At 42.1% G+C, this 23,388-nt stretch overlaps 1 pseudogene; it reads left to right on the forward strand.

Moving 5' to 3' along the window:
- LOC128696931 (Y+L amino acid transporter 2-like) overlaps positions 1-23,388 on the forward strand; it is a 78,854-nt pseudogene that overhangs the window by 47,529 nt on the left and 7,937 nt on the right.

Raw genomic sequence — 23,388 nt, forward strand, 5'->3', positions numbered from 1 at the left:
AAGGCGGGCCCCGCTCTTACAACATATTAGGTTTCTGGCTACTGCTGTAAAGCGAAAATCGCTGTGAAGTGAACCATAGCCTTTTTTTTTCTTATTCTCAAATGCATATAGAATTCTGATAAGTTAACATTATCATATATTAAGCGAGCAATATAGCTAAACCTATAAATGACATATACAGTGCATACATTACTTATCTTAAAATATTTTCATTCTTAGCGTACAGTGAGTGGTGATTATATTTATTGTAGGAAGTCAGAATAATTGAAGAATATGCTTAATTGAAATTTAATATTTTAGCGATATGCTGTAGAGAGAAGTGTTGTAAAGCGGTGCCTGAACTATGAAAGCTTCTGGAGCTGTGGGAAGGGACAGTAGGATCACAGTTGGTGACCGATGAAACAGAACACCTCACATAAGTACTGTCTGTGAAATCTTCCTACAGTAAGCATCGTAGCTTAATGGTACAGAGCTGGATCTGCTACCAGCCAGGACCGCCGTTCGAGTTTGCGTCCATTTTTCTGTTTAGTCATTGGCAGTCGTTCATCACTTGAACGTTCGTATTGATGGGTAACAGATCCAGTGCTTTACCAGTGATCTACAAGGTTTACAAAGGTTTAAAAAACAGCACTTGTGTTATACATTTATTCTCACACCCCACAATGCCATCTGGTCTATAATCGTAAGATAAGTCATTACGACTGACCAAAAAAAATTATATTTTGTCTGATATATGATATCAAGGAGCCTTACAACATATAAGTGAACTGTAGATACAGATCCAGATGAATTCCTGTTAACTTTTTTGGGGCCTAGTTCATTGGCATTTTGTGTATCCATATACTCTTGTGCTACGCTCCACAGGATGGATATAGAGTGCACAATAAACCAGCAGTTTTAGTGGCAAAATCTAATCTTAAATTGAATATATTGTTCGATATGGTGACCCTCATCTCTTTTGATTCGCCTGTAAATGACTCTTTTTAATTGTCCATTTAATGTCATTTTTATTTGTTTGAAATTCTTCTCCTCTCTGGTATGAAATTTTTGTCTGCTTCCCAGCACGTTCCTTCTAGAATCTCTACCATAATGAAGTTATATTTTAAGTTACAGAAATGTTTCCTCTGTAACTTCTATTATTTTCTTATTTTGCTCATGAGAAAGTTATCGAGCGCATCTTGTCTGTAGTGCGATACAAAATGTGAATTATATTATATTTTATATTTAATAATTTTCCAAAAACGCTTCAATAATCGAACAAATTTAATCAGTTGATAAGTATTAATATGCTGTAAAGGTAATTTTTTTTTATTTTCACTGTAACAATTTCCTCTGCACAATTATAATCACTCGAAGTTATGTTGCTGTAAAAAAAATATCTCGCAAATGAATGCCAATTTTTATATAAACGCTATGAAATAGAAAAAAAATAATAATAATCTTTGCAACCGCAGACCTTCGGCAGCCTGACTATGGGTATGATGGCGTGGGTGATCCCCTTCTTTGTGGCGTGTTGCACAGTAGCTGCCAGCAACAGCGCCCTCTTCTTTTACTCCAGACTGCTGTTTGTCAGCTCCAGGTGCGGCCAGCTGCCGAGGGTGTTCTCCCACCTGCACCTTCACAACTGTACCCCCGTCCCTGCCCTCACCTTCATCGTGAGTTGCCTGTTTCATTGTTATGATAAGTATTGTGCATGTTGAGTGTCCAAGAGTAAAACTGAATCGTCATGAAAAGTAATTTAGGGGAAACAGTAAAGGTCTGTCACGATCGGGGTACACATCCAGAGAATCTCCTGAGCCGTACTGGCACTCGGGCTACGGCCTGAGTGCCAGAATGGCCCAATTAGAGTTGAAAGAGTCACCGTGCCCTTGTCATAGGGCTATCCCTGCCATAGGGCTGTTAACGGTACACCACTTGACACAAAGACGGCTCATCGTGCTTTTGTCATAGGGCTGTAAGCGGTACATCACATGTACTAACTCTGACACTCCTGGAGAGCCACTGTCGGGTCACCACATGGAGAAGACCCGGGCCAGGACCCGTCCTGGCAAACCTACACGAACATGAAATGGTTCACTAAGTTCTGGATATATGTCTGATGGCAACAGCGAAGGCGAGAGATAAGATTTTCTTCAGATTTTTAAACCGGAGGGTTAGCCGCCCAGGATAATCCTAGAAAGTTAGTGGGTTATCGAGGACTGTCGGTCTTACTTCCATTGGGGTCCTTCAATCTTGTCTCGCAGGATGCCACCCACACCAGTCGGCTAACAAACAGATACCTAATTACTCCTAAGTGAAAACATGCCCAACGTTCCTACTCGACCGAGGATTGAACCACAGATACTCAGTTTGTGAACCTAGAGCGTTGCCTACCAAGCTAGGGCAGTCCTTGGGGCAGAATGTACATTTCTGCAGAAGCTTAGAATAAATAATTCTCGATATGAGATGTCAGAGTTTTAAGATCAGTAATGGAAACTGAGAAAAATGTAGACAAGGAAGAAAGATATGACCATATATATATATATATATATATATATATATATATATATATATATATATATATATATATATATATATATATATATATATATATGGAGCTAGTAATGACAGCATGGTCCACAAGGGCTTAGCAACTATCTTGATTTATTATTTATTATTTTTAAAGATTAGCCGGTATTCTCCCGGCCCGGGCCTTTTCCAAGTGATGGTCCGGCCTTGGCTCCCTCTTTAGGGAGTGTCTGAGACCTAAGTCTCCCATGGGAAGAGGCACAAGTACCTCTTCATCTTTGGGACCAACTGTCCCCAGGCCTAGCCACAAGCTAGGCCTCTCTGGTCTGCCATCCCTTCCCCAAGGGGGCGAATGGGAATGGCAGTCTTGCGAGCTGCAAGCTCTGGCTCAGGCACCTACCCTACCCTAGAAGGGCTAGGCATGGTGTCGATATCTTGATTTGACAGAGTGAGCCGCGAGACAGGAGAACCCATACACAGCCTACACCGTATAGAGAGCTTATACGTGAGGTCACAGGGTGAGCATCGGTGATGTTGGTGGCCTAGTGTATACCAGTGATACTGTATATACCATACACATACACGTACAAATGTTTAACTGAAAGTGTTACAGCAGGAGACCTTAATCGTCACGAAAACAATCCTCTTGATGAGGAAAATCACGTAAACTTTTGTTTTTAACAGCACTGTATTGATGTTCCCTCAGGCCACTGTCACCATGGTGATGTTCGTCACCTCAGATGTCAGAGTCCTCATCAACTACATGGCCTATGCTGGTAACCTGACCAGTTTGGGGACCATACTGGCATTCTTCTGGTTACGAATCCGGCAACCTCACCGCCACAGACCTATCAAGGTTAGTAGAACACATGTTGGCTCACAATTATTATTATTATTATTATTATTATTATTATTTTATTATTATAATTGTGGGGAAGCGCTAAAGAAATCGAGATCATTCATTCCCTGGGGACTGGAACATAATTAGGACAGATCCTCGTAAAAGGAAGGTAGCCTCGGTTCTTTGGATCAACAGCCTTTCACTTATATCGAGGAACACCTCCCCCCATCCCCTATCCAGGGGATGGGGGGATGGGGGGATGGGGGGATGGGGTGTGATTATGAAATTTTAAAAATGAGATTAGTAGTAGCAGTTACATGATTGTGTTGATCTGATCTGACATGGATCCTGGGCAGCTGGTGATGACTCACTGATGAAACAACGCTGGTATACCAGTGTTGGGTCAGTGATGAAACAACACTGGTATACCAGTGTTGGGTCAGTAATGAAACAACACTTGTTGAGAAATGGGTTACCAGCTAAGTTTATAATTTTAAATATAGAGAATACTTAGCGGATAAAAGACAGCAAATCGTCTACACAGCCGCCCCTGCAGACGAGGTCTTGAATTGTTGTCATGATCATCTCTCAATGGGCTGTAATAGATCATATTATGTAAACAATAAATTACCCCTAGGGAGTGTTATGTCAGCATATTTCATTCACGGATTGCTGACAAACTTACTTGTGTGGACTCCAAAGTCCGCACCTCACTGCCGACTATAGGTTGATTACAAACTCCTTGCGACTCAAGAACTGCGCAGTCCCCGGTACTACAAGAAATTCGTAACCTACCTTGCTCTTGTAGCATGAGTTATGGTGTTCTTCACACCTTTGACAGGTATCGGTGACTTGATAGAAGCTGAAGTGTCCTTGGATGTCCACGTCTTCCATAGTCTAGGAATGCTTACACTGGTACACTATGTTCCACAAGATTTGTCTTTATTGTTCACAATCTTATCACTGAAGAAGCTGATCACACTTCTCTTAAGTGTTTATTGTGTTTTGTGAGACACTTTGTTCACAGTAATGCACGGATCAGTGTTCTTTGTTGGTTATCCTGGCATCAGTGTGACTCTCAGTAGAGTCAAAAGTAATCTGACCTCACAACGCCCCACGCCGTCACAGCCCCTAGCACATAAAGGAAAAGCTGACCTAGTACTTTTTGCTTCCTTGCCACTTCCTATATGAAACAAAGCTGAATATTTGATTCTTGCTGTCTTAAGCATAGACAACAATGTACACTATCTTTACCATGGTAATAAAGTGGGAGCAGGATTTTCCTTAACTGTCCTGCTAATGTAAGAGATGGACTGTCTTTTATTAAACTACACTTTGCAACACAGGAGTCTGCAAGGAGCGTCGAGCCACGTCGCATACTGGTACTGCATCTGGGATCAATTACTCGCTGTAGCAGTAAACAAGATGCTTGACCCTTCTGAGAGGGCTGGGCCCCTCAGGGCTGAAAGGGGCAGTTTACCAGAGCTGAGCTTGTGCCAGTTTACCAGAGCTGAGCTTGTGCCAGCTTACCAGAGCTGAGCTTGTGCCAGCTGTGGAGAAATTTTCTCCAGGAGGGGGTATCAGCCCCCATCAGCCCCTTTCAGCCCTGAGGGGCCCAGCCCTCTCAGCCTTGAGGGGCCCAGCCCTCTCAGAAGGGGCAAACATCCTGTTTACTGCTACAGCAAGTAATTGATCCCAGATGCAATACGAGTATGTGACGTGGTCAAGCGACCGCTGCTACTTGCAGTCCAGTGTTGCAAAGTGTAGTTTAATAAGAGACAGTCCATCTCTTACCTTAGGACAATTAAGGAAAATCCTGCTCCCACTTTATTACCATGGTAAAGATAGTGGACATTGTTGTCAATGCTTAAGACAGCAAGAATTAAGCATTCTGCTTTGCTTCATGGAGGAAGTGGCAAGGAAGCAAAAAGTACTAGGTCAGCTTTTCCTTTATGTTCCAGGGGCATTGCAGCGGCGTAGGACACTGTGAGGTCAGATTACTTTTCACCCTACTGGGAGTCACACTGACGCCAGGATAACCAACAAAGAACACTGATCCCTGCATTAGTGTGAACAAAGTGTCTCACAAAACATGATAAACACTTACAGAGAAATGTGATCAACTTCTTTAGTGATAAGACTGTGAACAATAAAGACAAACCTTGTAGAACATATTGTACCACTGTGCATATTCCTAGACTATAGAAGACGCAGACATCAAAGGACACTTCAGCTTCTATCAAGTCACCAATACCTGTCGAGGGTGTAAAGAACACCATAGCTCACGCTACAAGAGCAAGGTGGGTTACAGATTTCTTGTAGTACAGGGGACTGTGCAGTTCTTGTGTAGCAAAGAGTTTGTAATCCACCTATAGTCGGCAGTGAGGTGCGGACTTTTGAGTCCGCACACGTAAGTTCGTCAGCAATCAGTGAATGAAATATGCTGACATAACACCCCCTAGGGGTAAATTATTACTAACATAATATACTCTATTACAGCCCATTGTGAAGTGTATAAGACAACCTTTCATGACCTCGCCTGCAGGGGCGGCTGTGTGGGCGATAGCTGTCTTATTAGCTAAGTACCCTCTATGTTTAATCTTTAACCATAGCTGGTAAACCATTTCTCAACACCAGCTTACCAGAAATGAGCTTGTGCCAGCTTACCAGAGCTGAGCCTGTGCCAGCTTACCACAGCTGAGCTTGCACCAGCTTACCAGAGCTGAGCTTGCACCAGCTTACCAGAGCTGAGCTTATGCCAGCTTACCAGAGCTGAGCTTGTGCCAGCTTACCAGAGCTGAGCTTATGCCAGCTTACCAGAGCTGAGCTTGTGCCAGCTTACCAGAGCTGAGCTTGCACCAGCTTATCAGAAATGAGCTTGTGCCAGCTTACCACAGCTGAGCTTGTGCCAGCTTACCAGAGCTGAGCTTGTACCAGTTTACCACAGCTGAGCTTGCACCAGCTTACCAGAGCTGAGCTTGTGCCAGCTTACCAGAGCTGAGCTTGTGCCAGCTTACCACAGCTGAGCTTGCGCCAGCTTACCAGAGCTGAGCTTGCACCAGCTTACCACAGCTGAGCTTACACTAGCTTACCACAGCTGAGCTTGCGCCAGCTTACCACAGCTGAGCTTACACTAGCTTACCACAGCTGAGCTTGTGCCAGCTTACCAGAGCTGAGCTTGCACCAGCTTACCAGAGCTAAGCTTGTGCCAGCTTACCAGAGCTGAGCTTGTGCCAGCTTACCAGAGCTGAGCTTGTGCCAGCTTACCAGAGCTGAGCTTGTGCCAGCTTACCACAGCTGAGCTTGTGCCAGCTTACCACAGCTGAGCTTGCGCCAGCTTACCAGAGCTGAGCTTGTGCCAGCTTACCAGAGCTGAGCTTGTGCCAGCTTACCAGAGCTGAGCTTTTGCCAGCTTACCACAGCTGAGCTTGTGCCAGCTTACCACAGCTGAGCTTGCGCCAGCTTACCAGAGCTGAGCTTGTGCCAGCTTACCAGAGCTGAACTTGCGCCAGCTTACCAGAAATGAGCTTGTGCCAGCTTACCAGAGCTGAGCTTGTGCCAGCTTACCACAGCTGAGCTTGCGCCAACTTACCAGAACTGAGCTTACGCCAGCTTACCAGTGCTGAGCTTGTGCCAGCTTACCAGAGATGAGCTTGCGCAAGCTTACCAGAGCTGAGCTTGCGCCAGCTTACCACAGCTGAGCTTGCGCCAGCTTACCACAGCTGAGCTTGCGCCAGCTTACCACAGCTGAGCTTGTACCAGCTTACCACAGCTGAGCTTGTACCAGCTTACCACAGCTGAGCTTGTACCAGCTTACCACAGCTGAGCTTGTGCCAGCTTACCAGAGCTGAGCTTGCACCAGCTTACCAGAGCTAAGCTTGTGCCAGCTTACCAGAGCTGAGCTTGTGCCAGCTTACCAGAGCTGAGCTTGTGCCAGCTTACCAGAGCTGAGCTTGTGCCAGCTTACCACAGCTGAGCTTGTGCCAGCTTACCACAGCTGAGCTTGCGCCAGCTTACCAGAGCTGAGCTTGTGCCAGCTTACCAGAGCTGAGCTTGTGCCAGCTTACCAGAGGTGAGCTTTTGCCAGCTTACCACAGCTGAGCTTGTGCCAGCTTACCACAGCTGAGCTTGCGCCAGCTTACCAGAGCTGAGCTTGTGCCAGCTTACCAGAGCTGAACTTGCGCCAGTTTACCAGAAATGAGCTTGTGCCAGCTTACCAGAGCTGAGCTTGTGCCAGCTTACCACAGCTGAGCTTGCGCCAGCTTACCAGAACTGAGCTTACGCCAGCTTACCAGTGCTGAGCTTGTGCCAGCTTACCAGAGATGAGCTTGCGCAAGCTTACCAGAGCTGAGCTTGCGCCAGCTTACCACAGCTGAGCTTGCGCCAGCTTACCACAGCTGAGCTTGCGCCAGCTTACCACAGCTGAGCTTGTACCAGCTTACCACAGCTGAGCTTGTACCAGCTTACCACAGCTGAGCTTGTACCAGCTTACCACAGCTGAGCTTGTACCAGCTTACCACAGCTGAGCTTGTACCAGCTTACCACAGCTGAGCTTGTACCAGCTTACCACAGCTGAGCTTGTACCAGCTTACCACAGCTGAGCTTGTACCAGCTTACCACAGCTGAGCTTGTACCAGCTTACCACAGCTGAGCTTGTGCCAGCTTACCACAGCTGAGCTTGTACCAGCTTACCACAGCTGAGCTTGCGCCAGCTTACCACAGCTGAGATTTTACCAGCTTACCACAGCTGAGCTTGCGCCAGCTTACCACAGCTGAGCTTGTACCAGCTTACCACAGCTGAGCTTGTGCCAGCTTACCACAGCTGAGCTTGTACCAGCTTACCACAGCTGAGCTTGTACCAGCTTACCACAGCTGAGCTTGTGCCAGCTTACCACAGCTGAGCTTGTACCAGCTTACCACAGCTGAGCTTGTACCAGCTTACCACAGCTGAGCTTGTACCAGCTTACCACAGCTGAGCTTGTACCAGCTTACCACAGCTGAGCTTGTACCAGCTTACCACAGCTGAGCTTGTACCAGCTTACCACAGCTGAGCTTGTACCAGCTTACCACAGCTGAGCTTGTACCAGCTTACCACAGCTGAGCTTGTACCAGCTTACCACAGCTGAGCTTGTACCAGCTTACCACAGCTGAGCTTGTACCAGCTTACCACAGCTGAGCTTGTACCAGCTTACCACAGCTGAGCTTGTACCAGCTTACCACAGCTGAGCTTGTACCAGCTTACCACAGCTGAGCTTGTACCAGCTTACCACAGCTGAGCTTGTACCAGCTTACCACAGCTGAGCTTGTGCCAGCTTACCACAGCTGAGCTTGTACCAGCTTACCACAGCTGAGCTTGTACCAGCTTACCACAGCTGAGCTTGTACCAGCTTACCACAGCTGACCTTGTACCAGCTTACCACAGCTGAGCTTGTACCAGCTTACCACAGCTGAGCTTGTACCAGCTTACCACAGCTGAGCTTGTACCAGCTTACCACAGCTGAGCTTGTTCCAGCTTACCACAGCTGAGCTTTCTACCTCATAACGATGAATCGTATTTTCATTTCCTAAGATAAAGATTCAAAGTCAGACTTTTTTTTACTGTTGGCTAGAGAAGTACCAGTGAAAACTAGGTGTCCCATCGCTATGCGATCCGGGAATCGTGCCCCTGTATCTCGTAAGCCCAGCCCCATCTACCCTCGACGCAGGCAAATTATAAAAATGTGTGCGTATGTGCAAGCCTGTAAGTATGAACACTTGTGTACATATATGCGTATGTGTGCGCATATATATATATATATATATATATATATATATATATATATATATATATATATATATATATATATATATATATATATATATATATATATAAGTAGTCATTTTTTCCTCTGGGGCGTCCCTTCCGGTTTAGGCCTTCCTCTGGGGCGTCCCTTCCGGTTTAGGCCTTCCTCTGGGGCGTCCCTTCCGGTTTAGGCCTTCCTCTGGGGCGTCCCTTCCGGTCTAGGGCCAGCAGCTGGAGGGTCCCCTTTTCACACCTAGGTGTTACTTCCGGTTTGACCTTGACCTCGCCCTCGAGACTACCTCACCCTTGACCCCCCAACCAATAACCCCCCCGCCCACGACCCCCCCCTCGCGACCCGCCGTCGCGCCGCGCGCCCGCCCGCGCGCCCGCCCACGCCCGCCCGCGCGCCCGCCCGCGCCCTTCGCGATAACCGCCCGCGCCCTTCGCGACCCCCGCCCGCGCCTTTTGCTGCGCCTTCTGCAGCGTCGTCCGGATCGCCCCCGCGCCTCGAATTTTTTTCCGATTTTTTTCGAATTTTTTTGAATTTCATTTTCTTGTGCTCTCCACTTCATCGAATCAAATTTTTAAGGTTCCCCCTCACACTTTCACCCCCCAACCCCACAAAATTTCTCAATATTACCAAGTTTTTGGATTCCCCCTATGGGGTTTTTCGAAATTCTCCATCTCCTCGGTTCCCCCCTCCCACTTTGACCCCCCCCAATCCCAAATTTTTCCGAAATTTTTTTTTCTCGATAATACAAAGACTCTACTTCCTTGGATCAAGTTTTTGAGGTTCCCCCTCCCACTTTCACCCCCATCCCAATTTTTTTTTCGATAATACAATTTTTTTGGATTCCCCCTATGGGGGTTTCGAAATTCTTATGATCTCCTCGAATCAAATTTTTAAGGTTCCCCCTCCCACTTTCACCCCCCAACCCCAAAAATTTCTCGATAATACAAGTTTTTTGGATTCCCCCCTATGTGGTTTTCGAAATTCCCCCCGCCCCACTTTCACCCCCCCAACCCCCAAAAATTTCTCAATATTACCAAGTTTTTGGATTCCCCCTATGGGGGTTTCGAAATTCTCCAATTCCTCGGATCAAGTTTTTGGATTCCCCCTATGGGGTTTTCGAAATTCTCCATCACCTTGGATCCCCCTCCCACTTTCACCCCCCCAACCCCCAAAAATTTCTCAATATTACCAAGTTTTTGGATTCCCCCCTCTGGGGGTAAGCATGCTTACTACAGGTCTAAACAAGTCAAATGAACTAAGAAGGGTGTTTACTCGGCGGTCAGTGACGTCACATACAAGCTGAATCTTGTCGACCCTTTTAGTTCATTAAAGTTAATAAGGGGACACTTACCTTCTGTCAGTGACGTCACGTGATGACCGCGCACACAGGCTGAATCTTGTCGATCCTTTTAGTTCATTAAAGTTAATAAGGGGATATAGTACCTACATCATAGGGAAAACATTTTCACTCTTAACCCCAATTTTTCTCGTTTTAACCCTTTTAGTTCATTAAAGTTAATAAGGGGACACAGTACATCAGAAAGTCACATTTTTTTTTCGTTAATACCCACAATTTCTTTACAACACAAGTCTAGACATTTTTCTCGTTTTAACTATTTCATCTCAGGTCACTCCCCACGAAGTAACCTTCTCCCCACCCTCCCAAACCCTCACACTCCAGCCAACACCTCACAATTTTCACTCATAACCCCACAATTTTTCTCATTTTAACCCTTTTAGTTCATTAAAGTTAATAAGGGGACACAGTACATCAGAAAGTCACCACATCGCTTACATCCACTTTCGTTAAATTCACTAGTCACAATTTTACATATTACGAAGTTAAATACGCACTTTTACTTTGAACACCTTCAAAACTCTCTCATAAATCATTTGAATACTCACAAAAATACCTTTATACATTTCCAAACAACACTGAAATACTCCAAAAACATCATTCGAACACCCCCAAATCACCTCTGAATACTCCCAGAACACCTTCATAAGTACTCTTGCACATCATTTGAACACCTTCATAAGTACTCTCATAATCATTTGTACACCTTAAAAAACACCTTTGAATAACCTCAAAACACCCTTGAACACCTTCAAAACACTCTCATAAATCATTTGAATACTCACATAAAAACCTTTGAACATTTCCAAACAACACTGAAACACTTCCAAGACAACATTTTGAATACTCCCAAATAAGATTTGACATCTCTAATTTATCTACACTTACACATTTCATTAAATTACAACTCATCCCCCCCCAAACTCCTCCAGACTTCACAACATTATCACAAAAACTAACTCAAACACTTTTACTTTGAACACCACCAAAACACTCTCATAAATCATTTGAATACTCACATAAACACCTTTGAACACCTTCAAAACACTCTTGAACACCTTCAAAAACACCTTTGAACATTTTCAATCAACACTGAAACACTTCCAAAAAACACAATTTGAGTACTCCCAATTACACCACTGAATACTACTAAAAACACCGCTGAATTCAATCAAAACACCCTTCAACTCCTTCAAACACCCTTGAACACCTTCAAAACACTCTTGAACACCTTCAAAAACACCTTTGAACATTTTCAATCAACACCGAAGCACTTCCAAAAAACACAATTTGAGTACTCCCAATTACACCACTGAATACTACTAAAACACGCTGAATTCAATCAAAACACCCTTGATCACCTTCAAAACACCCTTGAACACCTTCAAAACACCCTTGATCACCTTCAAAACACCTTTGAACACCTTTGAACATTTCCAAAACACTATTTGAGTACTCCCAAATAAGATTTGACATCTCTAATTTATCTGCACTTACACATTTCATTAAATTACAACTCATCCCTCAGTCTCCAGACTAGGCATTTTCTCGTTTTTACCCTTTTAGTTCATTAAAGTTATTAAGGGGGCACAATACATCAGAAAAAAAGCCACAAAAACTAACTCAAACACTTTACTTTGAACATCCCCAAAACACTCTCATAATCATTTGAATACTCACATAAACACCCTTGAACACCTTCAAAACACCTTTGAATATCGTTTTTAAACTAATTTCATCACAACCCACTTATATCATCTTTTTTTCGGTAACTCTAATTCGACTACACTACCCTCATCAATTACCAACAAATTTTACTCGTTTTAACTAATGTCATCACTGTAACCAAGATTTTCACAAAAAAACTCTATGACACCTAACACACACGCACACACACACCCACAACACCCACAACCCACAATTTTTTCTCGATTTAACCCTTTTAGTTCATTAAAGTTAATAAGGGGACACAGTACATCAGAAAGTCACAACAACAACAACCCACAACCCACAACACCCACAACACCCACAACCCACAATTTTTTCTCGTTTTAACTAATTTCATCGGAAAGTCACAACAACAACAACCCACAACCCACAACACCCACAACACCCACAACCCACAACACCCCACAACACCCACAACCCACAGCACCCACAACACCCACAACCCACAACATCCCACAACCCACAATTTTTTCTCGTTTTAACCCTTTTAGTTCATTAAAGTTAATAAGGGGACACAGTACATCAGAAAAAGTCACAAAAACAACCCACTTATATCATCTTTTTCGGTATCTCTAATTCGACTACATTACCCACAACCCTCATCAATTACCAATTTATTCACATTTTTTTCCCCTTCTTTTTACTGAATCTTAAAAGTAATACACATTCCTCCCTACAGTACTAAAATTCTAATAAAATCCTCTCCATACCCATCTCCTTGTATCCACATAAATTAATATTATACTCGCATCAACTACCCAACTATTGCGACATGTTTCAACACCCTCCATTCTTTCCAATATATCATAACTTTTCATTTCTATAATTTCTTTTTTTAAAATATTCACACATTAACTTTATATTCAGTAAAATCTCCCCATATTTCTAATTACAACCCTCCCCATACATCTCGCCATCTCACCCGCATTTCTTCACATCCACTCACCCATCTCCCAACACACCTCTTCTGAACAAACACAAAATCACATTTCACATCCACAAATGCATCTCAAATCCACTAAAATCACTATAATCAAGACATTCACAAAACTCTATGACCACCTAACACACACACACACACACACACACACACACACCTACCTAACCTTAACCTAACCTAACCTAACCTAACCTAACCTAACCTAACCTACCCTAACCTTAACCCAACCTAACTTAACCTAACCTAACCTAACCTAACCTTACCTAACCTAACCTAACCTAACCTAACCTAACCTATCCTAACCTAACCTTACCTAACCTACCCTAACCTAGCCTAACCAAACCTAACCTAACCTAACCTAACCTAACCTATCCTAACCTAACCTAACCTTACCTAACCTAACCTAACCTAACCTAACATTACCTAACCTAACCTAACCTAACCTATCCTAACCTAACCTAACCTAACCTTACCTAACCTATCCTAACCTAACCTAACCTTACCTAACCTAACCTAACCTAACCTAACATTACCTAACCTAACCTAACTTATCCTAACCTAACCTAACCTAACCTAACTTAACCTAACCCAACCTAACCTAACCTAGCATAACCTAACCTAACTTAACCTAACCTATCCTAGCCTAACCTATCCTAACCTAACCTAACCTAACCTTACCTAACCTATCCTAACCTAACCTAACCTAACCTAACCTAACCTAAAATATATTGGAACACTTCCAAAATACATTAGAGTACTCCAGAATTACTTTGAACGACTCCATTTTTGGATATTTCCAAATTAGTTTTGAAAACTTTTATCGTAAAATCGAACATTATTTTCTTGTTGGTAAACACACCCATGGTAGAAATATATACTCGATTTCCGAATAGAAACACTTTTCCTCGCTCTGAGAGACTCATTGAGCTTATATGCCTTAAACCTTCCCCCGACACCACTGTGTAATGCGGTTCACACCCATGGTAGAAAATCACACGACCATCTTACCGAACACCTGCATCAACTCACCTAACCGAACCTAACCTAACCTATCCTAGCCTAACCTAACCTAGCCTAACCTAACTTAACCTAACCTAACCTAACTTAACCTAACCTAACCTAACCTAACCTAGCCTAACCTATCCTAGCCCAACCTAACCTAACCTATCCTAACCTAACCTAACCTAACCTAACCTATCCTAACCTAACCTAACCTAACCTAACATAGCCTAACCTAACCTATCCTAACCTAACCTAGCCTAACCTAACCTAACCTGACCTAACTTATCCTAACCTAACCTAACCTAACTTATCCTAACCTAACCTAACCTAACCTAACACCTTCAAACACCTCCGAATACTCCCAAAACACTACTGATTACTACCAAATCACCACTGAATACTACCAAATCACCGTCAAAATCACCAGAAACTAAGTTTATCATCACCATCCAACATCCTTTTTATAGAATGAATATTCTTACCGCATTTTATGTTGCATATCACATTTCCTCTTCCACATCACCCCTAAACATCCTTCCTTATTCATTCCGTATATCTCCTAGAGTTGTTTTAACCCCCGACGGGACCATCACGACGTAGGAGCCAGAGTGTAGTAGGTGGTGTTGGAGTGGTGATGGTTCCTCTGGCTCCTACGTCGTGATGGTCCCGTCGGGGGTTAAAACAACTCTAGGAGATATACGGAATGAATAAGGAAGGATGTTTAGGGGTGATGTGGAAGAGGAAATGTGATATGCAACATAAAATGCGGTAAGAATATTCATTCTATAAAAAGGATGTTGGATGGTGATGATAAACTTAGTTTCTGGTGATTTTGACGGTGATTTGGTAGTATTCAGTGGTGATTTGGTAGTAATCAGTAGTGTTTTGGGAGTATTCGGAGGTGTTTGAAGGTGTTAGTTTAGGTTAGGATAGGTTAGCATAAGTTAGGTTAGGTTAGGTTAGGATAAGTTAGGTCAGGTTAGGTTAGGTTAGGTTAGGCTAGGTTAGGTTAGGTTAGGATAAGTTAGGTTAGGTTAGGTTAGGTTAGGATAAGTTAGGTTAGGTTAGGTTAGGTTAGGTTAGGATAAGTTAGGTTAGGTTAGGTGATTTGTTAGTAATCAGTAGTGTTTTTGGGGAGTATTCGGAGGTGTTTGATGGTGTTAGGTTAGGGTAGGTTAGGATAAGTTAGGTTAGGTTAGGTTAAGTTAGATTAGGTTAGGTTAAGTTAGGTTCGGTTCGGTTAGGTTAGGTTAGGTTAGGTGATTTGGTAGTAATCAGTAGTGTTTTGGGGAGTATTCGGAGGTATTTGATGGTGTTAGGTTAGGTTAGGTTAGGTTAGGATAGGCTAGGTTAGGCTATGTTAGGTTAGGTTAGGTTAGGTTAGGATAGGTTAGGTTAGGTTAGGTTAGGTTAGGATAGGCTAGGTTAGGTTGGGCTAGGATAGGTTAGGCTAGGTTAGGTTAGGTTAGGTTAGGTTAAGTTAGGTTAGGTTAGGTTAAGTTAGGTTAGGCTAGGTTAGGTTAGGCTAGGATAGGTTAGGTTAGGTTCGGTTAGGTGAGTTGATGCAGGTGTTCGGTAAGATGGTCGTGTGATTTTCTACCATGGGTGTGAACCGCATTACACAGTGGTGTCGGGGGAAGGTTTAAGGCATATAAGCTCAATGAGTCTCTCAGAGCGAGGAAAAGTGTTTCTATTCGGAAATCGAGTAAATATTTCTACCATGGGTGTGTTTACCAACAAGAAAATAATGTTCGATTTTACGATAAAAGTTTTCAAAACTAATTTGGAAATATCCAAAAATGGAGTCGTTCAAAGTAATTCTGGAGTACTCTAATGTATTTTGGAAGTGTTCCAATATATTTTAGGTTAGGTTAGGTTAGGTTAGGATAGGTTAGGTAAGGTTAGGTTAGGTTAGGTTAGGATAGGTTAGGCTAGGATAGGTTAGGTTAAGTTAGGTTAGGTTATGCTAGGTTAGGTTAGGTTGGGTTAGGTTAAGTTAGGTTAGGTTAGGTTAGGTTAGGATAAGTTAGGTTAGGTTAGGTAATGTTAGGTTAGGTTAGGTTAGGTTAGGTAAGGTTAGGTTAGGTTAGGATAGGTTAGGTTAGGTTAGGTTAGGTTAGGTTAGGGTAGGTTAGGTTAGGATAGGTTAGGTAAGGTTAGGTTAGGTTAGGTTAGGATAGGTTAGGTTAGGTTAGGTAATGTTAGGTTAGGTTAGGTTAGGTTAGGTAAGGTTAGGTTAGGTTAGGATAGGTTAGGTTAGGTTAGGTTAGGTTAGGTTAGGGTAGGTTAGGTAAGGTTAGGTTAGGTTAGGTTAGGTTAGGTTAGGTTAGGTTAGGTAAGGTTAGGTTAGGTTAGGTTAAGTTAGGTTGGGTTAAGGTTAGGGTAGGTTAGGTTAGGTTAGGTTAGGTTAGGTTAGGTTAAGGTTAGGTAGGTGTGTGTGTGTGTGTGTGTGTGTGTGTTAGGTGGTCATAGAGTTTTGTGAATGTCTTGATTATAGTGATTTTAGTGGATTTGAGATGCATTTGTGGATGTGAAATGTGATTTTGTGTTTGTTCAGAAGAGGTGTGTAGGGAGATGGGTGAGTGGATGTGAAGAAATGCGGGTGAGATGGCGAGATGTATGGGGAGGGTTGTAATTAGAAATATGGGGAGATTTTACTGAATATAAAGTTAATGTGTGAATATTTTAAAAAAAGAAATTATAGAAATGAAAAGTTATGATATATTGGAAAGAATGGAGGGTGTTGAAACATGTCGCAATAGTTGGGTAGTTGATGCGAGTATAATATTAATTTATGTGGATACAAGGAGATGGGTATGGAGAGGATTTTATTAGAATTTTAGTACTGTAGGGAGGAATGTGTATTACTTTTAAGATTCAGTAAAAAGAAGGGGAAAAAATGTGAATAAATTGGTAATTGATGAGGGTTGTGGGTAATGTAGTCGAATTAGAGATACCGAAAAAGATGATATAAGTGGGTTGTTTTTGTGACTTTTTCTGATGTACTGTGTCCCCTTATTAACTTTAATGAACTAAAAGGGTTAAAACGAGAAAAAATTGTGGGTTGTGGGATGTTGTGGGTTGTGGGTGTTGTGGGTGCTGTGGGTTGTGGGTGTTGTGGGGTGTTGTGGGTTGTGGGTGTTGTGACTTTCTGATGTACTGTGTCCCCTTATTAACTTTAATGAACTAAAAGGGTTAAAACGAGAAAAAATTGTGGGTTGTGGGATGTTGTGGGTTGTGGGTGTTGTGGGTGCTGTGGGTTGTGGGTGTTGTGGGGTGTTGTGGATTGTGGGTGTTGTGGGTGTTGTGGGTTGTGGGTTGTTGTTGTTGTGACTTTCTGATGTACTGTGTCCCCTTATTAACTTTAATGAACTAAAAGGGTTAAAACGAGAAAAAATTGTGGGTTGTGGGGTGTTGTGGGTTGTGGGTGTTGTGGGTGCTGTGGGTTGTGGGTGTTGTGGGTTGTGGGTGTTGTGGGTGTTGTGGGTTGTGGGTTGTTGTTGTTGTGACTTTCTGATGAAATTAGTTAAAACGAGAAAAAATTGTGGGTTGTGGGTGTTGTGGGTGTTGTGGGTGTTGTGGGTTGTGGGTTGTTGTTGTGACTTTCTGATGTACTGTGTCCCCTTATTAACTTTAATGAACTAAAAGGGTTAAAACGAGAAAAAATTGTGGGTTGTGGGTGTTGTGGGATGTGGGTGTTGATCTTAGTTTATGGTGATTTTGGTGGTGTTTTGAGTGTCTTCAGTGGTGTTTTAGTAGTATTAAGTGGTGTATTTGGGAGTACTCAAATTGTGTTTTTTGGAAGTGTTTCAGTGTTGATTGGAAATGTTCAAAGGTGTTTTTGAAGATGTTCAAGAGTGTTTTGAAGGTGTTCAAGGGTGTTTGAAGGAGTTGAAGGGTGTTTTGATTGAATTCAGCGGTGTTTTTAGTAGTATTCAGTGGTGTAATTGGGAGTACTCAAATTGTGTTTTTTGGAAGTGTTTCAGTGTTGATTGAAAATGTTCAAAGGTGTTTTTGAAGGTGTTCAAGAGTGTTTTGAAGGTGTTCAAAGGTGTTTATGTGAGTATTCAAATGATTTATGAGAGTGTTTTGGTGGTGTTCAAAGTAAAAGTGTTTGAGTTAGTTCTTGTGATAATGTTGTGAAGTCTGGAGGAGTTTGGGGGGGGGGATGAGTTGTAATTTAATGAAATGTGTAAGTGTAGATAAATTAGAGATGTCAAATCTTATTTGGGAGTATTCAAAATGTTGTCTTGGAAGTGTTTCAGTGTTGTTTGGAAATGTTCAAAGGTGTTTATGTGAGTATTCAAATGATTTATGAGAGTGTTTTGAAGGTGTTCAAGGGTGTTTTGAGGTTATTCAAAGGTGTTTTTGAAGGTGTACAAATGATTATGAGAGTACTTATGAAGGTGTTCAAATGATATGCAAGAGTACTTATGAAGGTGTTCTGGGAGTATTCAGAGGTGATTTGGGGGTGTTCGAATGATGTTTTTGGAGTATTTCAGTGTTGTTTGGAAATGTATAAAGGTATTTTTGTGAGTATTCAAATGATTTATGAGAGAGTTTTGAAGGTGTTCAAAGTAAAAGTGCGTATTTAACTTCGTAATATGTAAAATTGTGACTAGTGAATTTAACGAAAGTGGATGTAAGCGATGTGGTGACTTTCTGATGTACTGTGTCCCCTTATTAACTTTAATGAACTAAAAGGGTTAAAACGAGAAAAATTGTGGGGTTATGAGTGAAAATTGTGAGGTGTTGGTTGGAGTGTGAGGGTTTGGGAGGGTGGGGAGAAGGTTACTTCGTGGGGAGTGACCTGAGATGAAATAGTTAAAACGAGAAAAATGTCTAGACTTGTGTTGTAAAGAAATTGTGGGTATTAACGAAAAAAAAATGTGACTTTCTGATGTACTGTGTCCCCTTATTAACTTTAATGAACTAAAAGGGTTAAAACGAGAAAAATTGGGGTTAAGAGTGAAAATGTTTTCCCTATGATGTAGGTACTATATCCCCTTATTAACTTTAATGAACTAAAAGGATCGACAAGATTCAGCCTGTGTGCGCGGTCATCACGTGACGTCACTGACAGAAGGTAAGTGTCCCCTTATTAACTTTAATGAACTAAAAGGGTCGACAAGATTCAGCTTGTATGTGACGTCACTGACCGCCGAGTAAACACCCTTCTTAGTTCATTTGACTTGTTTAGACCTGTAGTAAGCATGCTTACCCCCAGAGGGGGGAATCCAAAAACTTGGTAATATTGAGAAATTTTTGGGGGTTGGGGGGGTGAAAGTGGGAGGGGGATCCAAGGTGATGGAGAATTTCGAAAACCCCATAGGGGGAATCCAAAAACTTGATCCAAGGAATTGGAGAATTTCGAAAACCACATAGGGGGGAATCCAAAAACTTGGTAATATTGAGAAATTTTTGGGGGTTGGGGGGTGAAAGTGGGGCGGGGGGAATTTCGAAAACCACATAGGGGGGAATCCAAAAAACTTGTATTATCGAGAAATTTTTGGGGTTGGGGGGTGAAAGTGGGAGTGGGAACCTTAAAAATTTGATTCGAGGAGATCATAAGAATTTCGAAACCCCATAGGGGGAATCCAAAAAACTTGTATTATCGAAAAAAAAATTGGGATGGGGGTGAAAGTGGGAGGGGGAACCTCAAAAACTTCATCCAAGGAAGTAGAGTCTTTGTATTATCGAGAAAAAAAAATTTCGGAAAAATTTGGGATTGGGGGGGGGGGTCAAAGTGGGAGGGGGGAACCGAGGAGATGGAGAATTTCGAAAAACCCCATAGGGGGAATCCAAAAACTTGGTAATATTGAGAAATTTTTGGGGAGGAAGGCCTAAACCGGAAGGGACGCCCCAGAGGAAAAAATGACTACTTATATATATATATATATATATATATATATATATATATATATATATATATATATATATATATATATATATATATATATATATATATATGCATATATATATATATATATATATATATATATATATATATATATATATATATATATATATATATATATATATATATATATATATATGTATACAAGGAATTCGCAAGAGCAGGCGAAATATACACGAATTCCTTGCATTGTTAATATCTCTAGTAAGGTTGATGCATGCAGGTGATGAGATGAAAAAGCTGTAAGCCTTCTCCCTGAAAGCTGGCTGCCTTGGATCAAAGTCTAGCGCAAGCTGGACTCCAAGGTATTGGTCCAGTGTGCGTAGATTGGTAAAGCACTGCGTACCTTGTTCCAAGGTTCGTAGGTTCGAATCTCCTTCAGCCAGAGATCAGTGTTTGTATATATATATATCTATCTATATATATATATATATATATATATATATATATATATATATATATCTTAAACCTTTTGTACCATATTATGTAATAAAATATACCTATTAGTAAAAAAGAATGAAAAGATGGGGTGGTAGGGGAAGTGGAATATTTAAACGGCTTCAGGAAGATATCCAAATATTCTTCCTTGAAGCCTTTTTATCCAGTTCTTTGAGGCTATGGGTCCCACAATTTACAACAGAGGTGGACCCCATCCTACACACACACACACACACACACACACACACACACACACACACACACATACATATTTTTTTTTTTATTATCACACTGGCCGATTCCCACCAAGGCAGGGTGGCCCGAAAAAGAAAAACTTTCACCATCATTCACTCCATCACTGTCTTGCCAGAAGGGTGCTTTACACTACAGTTTTTAAACTGCAACATTAACACCCCTCCTTCAGAGTGCAGGCACTGTACTTCCCATCTCCAGGACTCAAGTCCGGCCTGCCGGTTTCCCTGAATCCCTTCATAAATGTTACTTTGCTCACACTCCAACAGCACGTCAAGTATTAAAAACCATTTGTCTCCATTCACTCCTATCAAACACGCTCACGCATGCCTGCTGGAAGTCCAAGCCCCTCGCACACAAAACCTCCTTTACCCCCTCCCTCCAACCCTTCCTAGGCCGACCCCTACCCCGCCTTCCTTCCACTACAGACTGATACACTCTTGAAGTCATTCTGTTTCGCTCCATTCTCTCTACATGTCCGAACCACCTCAACAACCCTTCCTCAGCCCTCTGGACAACAGTTTTGGTAATCCCGCACCTTCTCCTAACTTCCAAACTACGAATTCTCTGCATTATATTCACACAACACATTGCCCTCAGACATGACATCTCCACTGCCTCTAGCCTTCTCCTCGCTGCAACATTCATCACCCACGCTTCACACCCATATAAGAGCGTTGGTAAAACTATACTCTCATACATTCCCCTCTTTGCCTCCAAGGACAAAGTTCTTTGTCTCCACAGACTCCTAAGTGCACCACTCACTCTTTTTCCTTCATCAATTCTATGATTCACCTCATCTTTCATAGACCCATCCGCTGACACGTCCACTCCCAAATATCTGAATACGTTCACCTCCTCCATACTCTCTCCCTCCAATCTGATATTCAATCTTTCATCACCTAATCTTTTTGTTATCCTCATAACCTTACTCTTTCCTGTATTCACCTTTAATTTTCTTCTTTTGCACACCCTACCAAATTCATCCACCAATCTCTGCAGCTTCTCTTCAGAATCTCCCAAGAGCACAGTGTCATCAGCAAAGAGCAGCTGTGACAACTCCCACTTTGTGTGTGATTCTTTATCTTTTAACTCCACGCCTCTTGCCAAGACCCTCGCATTTACTTCTCTTACAACCCCATCTATAAATATATTAAACAACCACGGTGACATCACACATCCTTGTCTAAGGCCTACTTTTACTGGGAAAAAATTTCCCTCTTTCCTACATACTCTAACTTGAGCCTCACTATCCTCGTAAAAACTCTTCACTGCTTTCAGTAACCTACCTCCTACACCATACACTTGCAACATCTGCCACATTGCCCCCCTATCCACCCTGTCATACGCCTTTTCCAAATCCATAAATGCCACAAAGACCTCTTTAGCCTTATCTAAATACTGTTCACTTATATGTTTCACTGTAAACACCTGGTCCACACACCCCCTACCTTTCCTAAAGCCTCCTTGTTCATCTGCTATCCTATTCTCCGTCTTACTCTTAATTCTTTCAATTATAACTCTACCATACACTTTACCAGGTACACTCAACAGACTTATCCCCCTATAATTTTTGCACTCTCTTTTATCCCCTTTGCCTTTATACAAAGGAACTATGCATGCTCTCTGCCAATCCCTAGGTACCTTACCCTCTTCCATACATTTATTAAATAATTGCACCAACCACTCCAAAACTATATCCCCACCTGCTTTTAACATTTCTATCTTTATCCCATCAATCCCGGCTGCCTTACCCCCTTTCATTTTACCTACTGCCTCACGAACTTCCCCCACACTCACAACTGGCTCTTCCTCACTCCTACAAGATGTTATTCCTCCTTGCCCTATACACGAAATCACAGCTTCCCTATCTTCATCAACATTTAACAATTCCTCAAAATATTCCCTCCATCTTCCCAATACCTCTAACTCTCCATTTAATAACTCTCCTCTCCTATTTTTAACTGACAAATCCATTTGTTCTCTAGGCTTTCTTAACTTGTTAATCTCACTCCAAAACTTTTTCTTATTTTCAACAAAATTTGTTGATAACATCTCACCCACTCTCTCATTTCCTCTCTTTTTACATTGCTTCACCACTCTCTTAACCTCTCTCTTTTTCTCCATATACTCTTCCCTCCTTGCATCACTTCTACTTTGTAAAAACTTCTCATATGCTAACTTTTTCTCCCTTACTACTCTCTTTACATCATCATTCCACCAATCGCTCCTCTTCCCTCCTGCACCCACTTTCCTGTAACCACAAACTTCTGCTGAACACTCTAACACTACATTTTTAAACCTACCCCATACCTCTTCGACCCCATTGCCTATGCTCTCATTAGCCCATCTATCCTCCAATAGCTGTTTATATCTTACCCTAACTGCCTCCTACATATATATATATATATATATATATATATATATATATATATATATATATATATATATATATATATATATATATATATATATACAAACAATAAGATCACATTAAACGGGTGATTTCAGAATATGCAAAACAACCACTGTGAAAGAATAGAGAAATTCCAAGTGCTTTCGTGACTACTCACATTATCAAGGAACAGTGTTCCTTGATAATGTGAGTAG

Source organism: Cherax quadricarinatus, chromosome 49 (assembly GCF_038502225.1).
Source record: "Cherax quadricarinatus isolate ZL_2023a chromosome 49, ASM3850222v1, whole genome shotgun sequence".
In the NCBI taxonomy this organism is placed as follows: domain Eukaryota; kingdom Metazoa; phylum Arthropoda; class Malacostraca; order Decapoda; family Parastacidae; genus Cherax; species Cherax quadricarinatus.